Genomic DNA, 5,932 nt, shown 5'->3' on the forward strand with positions numbered 1-5,932 from the left:
CAGCTTTTACAGAAAACAACAAGGAAATGGCTGGCTGGCTTCTGACACTGCTGGGCTCAGTTAGGTAGCCTTTTAGTTTGATTAATGGTGTAGCAGGACTACACATTCTAACCCCATAGCATCTTAGAAATCTACACCCTCACAGACGTCCCCTATTCATATTGCAAGAGGCTCAAAGTGTATTCATTTCTGAGGTACCCAGGTACCTAAATACATTCTCATGTTTAAATGTTCTTAGATGTTTGGTGGTAGACATAAAGGATCTTTACTAGTCCAGCTGTTTTTGATGGTACAGCTGTGCCGGCTTGTCATAAAAGCAAGTGAGATGATTTTAGAGAGTGTGGAAGAATAGAGAAGAAATTATGTAAAAACATGGTTCTTTGTGGCAATCTGAGTTTCAAAAAGACAGGGCCATAAATACATTGTTTGACTGTTTTTTGTTTTGTTTGGCTTTTTTTGTTTTATTTTAATGAAGAAAACTTACAATTCATAAGGAGGAAGGATATAAAATCACCATAGTTTATTGACTCTAATAAATAAATGAAGGATTTGTACTGGAAAATGGAGTCCATTCAACACAGAACCTAGTGGCTGGTGGAGAGCAGGAGGAACAGTGTGGATATCATGCACTAATCTGGATGTAGGAGAAGTTGCTTTTGCTTCCACACCTAGGTAAATGAAATCCAAACCTGTTTCTAAGTGAACTGGGTCCAGAGCAAGAAGTAAAAACCGAATTTTATCAGTTTCCTGTTGGTTTCATTTAGAGGCATTTGAAACCTTTGGGAGAGTTGCCAGAAGTGGTTACATGACTTCCCAGTTGTGGTCTGGAAATTAGTAAAAGTCTAGGCCTGATTTAGTATTTACTGATTTACTCATTAGTAAAGATACGATATTGCTAATTACTAATCCAATTAGGTAAGGGAACGCTGGAAAGAGTTGGTTTTAAGATATGTTCAGATTAACTTTTTAGCCTTCCAATTCCTAACTAGGTGTGGTTTCCTCCAGGACAAGATAATAGCAGATATGTAATATAGTTGTAGATATATATGTATGTATAAATATATATGTATATGTATGTATATATGTATATGCATATATATATAGTTGTATAAGACACAGGACATATGTAATTAAATTTTTTAGATTGGGTAGAGAAATAATTTTATATGTAATGTGACTGGTCATCATCCTGTTGAGCACTATGTCATGTCATGACAATGAGCATCTTCTCTTTTTGGTGGTTATGTGTGATGTAACTGACAAGATTAAATAAATACATGTTTAGTTGCAGTCCAAATTATCTCAAAGAAGATTTAAAGATTTATATTTCTTCTTGAAATCCTCTCAATACCTCCTTAGGTCCCTGTGCTCATTTTTCTATTAAAGTTTATATCTGATTTCCCATGTAAGTGTCTTCATTTTCTTTACTATTCTTACTGCCTGTTCCAGAAAGCAATCTCTTCTCAAGAGTTATTACACTTGCCATCTTGAAGATAAAGTGTTGAGCATAATTAGTCTCATAGGTGAATTCAAATGCTCACACCAAACCACATGCATAGTAATTTCTCTAGGTCTTAAGAGTCTTAAGAGGGTGACAACATATGTTACCTAAACAGAAGACAAGTTATGTGGCGCATTTGTTCTAAGGGACTGCAGTGTCTTAGAAATAATAGATAGACTTAGAAAAGGTTTGGGTGGAAGGAGGGAGGCTAAAAAGGGCTCTTACAGTTAATTAATTGATTGGGAGCAGCTTTTGTCATTTATTGAACACTTGATATTTAGCATTGGGCTCAGAATAAGAATTCATAATTTACAATTTCTAATATATTTTATTCTGTTGAGTTGAGATGACTGGTATTCAAAAGTTCTTACAAAATTTAAAAGAATCATAAGAAGCGTCTCAATAATTATGTTCTAGCAGTTATGATCTAGTTAGATCCTTGTTTTCACTTCTCTACATTCGGTTTATATAGTGAAAAATTAAGACACTGCCAAGGAAAAATTTTTGAGGACTGGGTTCTTGTTGCTAGTGGTTCAGTTTTTTATCCAGAGTCAACAAGGCTTTACATTTTCATGTATTTTTCTTTTCAGAAATAACACCATTTTCCTCAATTATTCATATATGTGAATATCTGGTATCACTGTTTGCTATGATTTCTATTGCTGTGCAATGGTTTTAGTGTCTGGTTTTGTTCGTAACCCGACTTCTGTCCATGTCACAATGTGTGCATGCAGAAGTTGCACCATATCCAGTTGTGTTCATTTAGCTGGCTTTCTTCTGCCACAAAGGTTTGGTGGATTACTTACTACCATGAGATTTCAACAATGCTTCAAGACGCTTTACACTAATCACAGCAAACACCACGTAGTTGTAGACACAGGTCATGATGCTGTTCTCTAAAGTTGGTCTTCACATTTTATGGGTGGGAGTACAGCTCTTGTGTTCTTATCATCTGATACATTTTACTGATTTCCGTTTGCTAGGTCCTATGGGATGCTCAGTGAGGAGTGTGCCATAGTATTAAGACAAACAAAAGACCTCTTACCGTTTGCTCAGTTTTCCGGCGAACACAGAGCCAACAACTACCATGCACATAGCCAGGCTTTGTTAAGCTTCAGTCCCCTCGCTTGAAAAGTAAAGCTCCAGGTATCGAGACATTTTCTTTATGTATTCACAGTGAAATCATATTCAGTCTCCGGGATGAAAGAAATGATGGCATTTTGTAGGAAAACAGACAAGCTAAAAGCCATCTTGTTAAGTGAAGTGAGATAGACTGAGAGATTCAAACATTCCACGTTTCCCTTCTATAGAATCTGGATCTTAAAACAAACGAACAAAAAAAAAAAAAAAACCTGGCCGGATTCTATTCAGAAGGAGGAACGGATCAGAGGGAGGGGTAAGAGGACAGGAGAAAACACTGGGGGAGGTGAGTGTGATACAGCTACATTATATACCTGTACAAAAATATCACAATGGAGCCGTTATTTTGCACAATTAATATATATTAAAACATTTGAAAGTAGTGAAGTAGTACAGTGCTGAACCATGCATGCCTTTAAAATATTTCTAGATTTCTTTTTGAAGAATTTGTTTTTCAAAAACTTACATGTATATGAATGTCTATGTGTGAGTTTCTGTATGTGGATGCAAGTGGCGGTAGCCCGAAGAGAGTGTGGGATAGCCTGGAGTTGGTAGCTGTGGGCTTCCCAGTGTGAATGCTGAGGACACAACTTAGACTTTCTGGAAAAGCAGCACAAGCCCTTAACTGCTGAGCCACCTGTCCAGCCTCTATTTTTTTCCCTGTTGTAATCGGACTAGTATTTCCTGAGGATCACGTTTTCCTCAAGAGAAATACATAACACAGTAAACTGTAGCTTTGTTAGTACAAAGGAGAATGTCCCTTTACCTGTTCATTTTCAACATACACATAGTAGTTCATAACCTTAGTTATTGGGAGAGCAGGTACATGTCTCGTCCAGTTGCTAAGGAATCAGTGATGTGCTAGGTACAAGTTGAACCATGAATGGTCATGTAGGTGAGACCTCATCTATGACGAAAAAAAGCAGGCTGAGAACAGAGGAACTTGAGCTTGCTTAGGTATCCAACTACATAGAAGTTAGGGCAGGAAGCCAGAGCCATAAAGGGAAAAATACCACCTTTATGGGAATAGTTAAATAGAATGACTCCTTGGAGCCCTGCTCCATTTCAAAATAAATAGAGAAAATTTGTGCAGACTTAATTGCACGCCTGTGTTCTACCCACTGCTGCTGACCTGTATCAAATTTTTAAAAATATTTTTAATATGGTAAATATTTAATTGGAAAATTAACATTTATATTTGAAAAACAATGTAGTATGATGTCTAGGAAGGTTTTGAAAATAAATATGAGAGCAGTATGACATCCAATAGCTCAATTGGTTAGAATGTTATTAATATTACTAGTCCTAGTTTTATGGGGTTACTTAGTTTACCCTTTTTCCTAAGAAAAGAAAAGCAACCAATAAAGGACCTATAAGTTTCAATACTGTGCATATTTCTCTGGGCAAGATGATTCATGAAAAAAAAGTTGCATTAATTTACCAATACAGTTACAAGAACAAAAATAAAATGCTTATTTTCATTTAAAAATTATAATTATAGAGGCAGTTGCCTCCAAGCATAATAACATGAGTCCACTCTCTAGGACATTTATTTTGAAAGAACAGGAGGACATTTATTTTGAAAGGACAGGACTCAAAGGTTATCTCCTGATTTCATAGGTATTCTATCACAGGTACATGTGCGTGTGTGCACAAACACACTCTAAATAAATGTATCAGAATTGATTACAAGAATGAAAATGTATGAGACTTATTTTCTCTCTTGTAAGTTGAAAATAATGAGAATAATATGAACACAAATTTAATAGTTTTATTTATAGAAAAAAATAATAACGTTTGAGTCTTAGCTTCATTCCTGAACCGGCTTGATGCTCAGTTGTTATTTGAGATTATTATAACAGGTAGTCTTTAAAGTCAAGCGACGCCAACTATTTTGCGGCATCATGGCTGCTCTCCGGCCTCTGGTGAAACCCAAGATTGTCAAAAAGAGGACCATGGAGTTCATTAGGCACCAATCAGACCGATATGTGAAAGTCGAGCGAATCTGGCACAAATCCAGAGGCAGCGACAACAGGGTGAGGAGAAGATTCAAGGGCCCGATCCTGATGTCCAACATTGGTTATGGCGGTAACAAGAAAACCAAGCACATGCTGCCCAGCGGCTTCCAGAAGTTTCTGGTCCACAGTGTCCAGGATCTGTCAGTGCTGCTGATGTGCAACAAATCGGACTGTGCTGAGATCGCTCACAATGTGTCCTCTAAGAACCGAAAAGCCATCGTAGAGAGCAGCACAGCTGGCCCTCAGAGTCACCAATCCCAGAGTCAGGCTGCGAGCGAAGAAAATGAGTAGATGGCTTGTGTGCTGGTTTGTGTTCATATAAAACCACAAAGCTGCAATCAATCAATCAGTCAATCAATCAATCAATCAATCAATCAATCAAGTGAATCTGAATAATCCCAAGTTCTAGGATAAAGAAACAGAAATGGGTACAACTGTTGTGACTTGTATAAAGTATAGATATAATGCAAGAATGTTTGGAGGAATTATTTCTATGGTTTCTTGTGTACCATGCTCCAGAGAGATTCTGAGCATATCAGAGAGTTTCTATACTTTATTTTAAGACACATTGCCTATATTTAATCAAAGCTAAGAAAATATTGCCAGATGATTAGATCTGTTTGGCAAAAAACCCAGGCTTCCTTTTCTGTAAAAACTTTTAAGTTAGACTTATTTATTTTATTTTATTTGCTTGCCTGTATGCATGTACACTGTGCATGTGCTTGAAGTGTGCAGAGGTCAAATTCCGTGAACTGGAGTTCTAGATTATTGTGAATCATCATGTAGGTGCTGAGATTGACCGCAGTCCTCTCTCTAGTTCCCAGTGAACGTCCTTACCTTAGTAAATGATAGGAAGGAGCTACTCATTAGAAATGGCAGAGACCACCCTCGCTTAGGAGATCTCATGAGTTTATGTAAAAATATAAAGCAGAATTCTGAAAATGAAGCCCATGCTTTCATTCCTTCTCCCTCCTTCCCTACTTTCCTCCCTCCCTCGCTCCCTCCCTTCATTTTTCCCTTCATATCTCCCTTTCTTCTTTCCCTCTCTTTTCCCTCCTCCCTTCCATTTCTCCCTCCTTTTGTTCTTCCCCATCCCTCTGTCCCTCCCTCCTCCCCCTTCCTTTCTCCTTCCTTGTAGTTTCAATTAATGTAACTGTTCATATGCTGTAGTATATTGGTATATTTTGAGCCACTGCGAGCTCTGAAGAACAATCAGATGCAGACAATGAGCAAGAAGCATTCCCTCGCCTCATGTATATGACAGTTCTCAGCA

The 5,932-nt window shown here is 37.5% G+C and overlaps 1 pseudogene across 1 annotated transcript; it reads left to right on the forward strand.

Moving 5' to 3' along the window:
* The first annotated feature begins 4,545 nt into the window (after positions 1-4,545).
* Positions 4,546-4,950, forward strand: LOC308439732 (large ribosomal subunit protein eL32-like; annotated as a pseudogene). The gene has a single exon. The product of its transcript is annotated as a large ribosomal subunit protein eL32-like (transcript).
* The last annotated feature ends 982 nt before the right edge of the window (positions 4,951-5,932 follow it).

Source organism: Micromys minutus (genome assembly GCF_963924665.1).
Source record: "Micromys minutus genome assembly, chromosome: 30".
In the NCBI taxonomy this organism is placed as follows: Eukaryota; Metazoa; Chordata; class Mammalia; order Rodentia; family Muridae; genus Micromys; species Micromys minutus.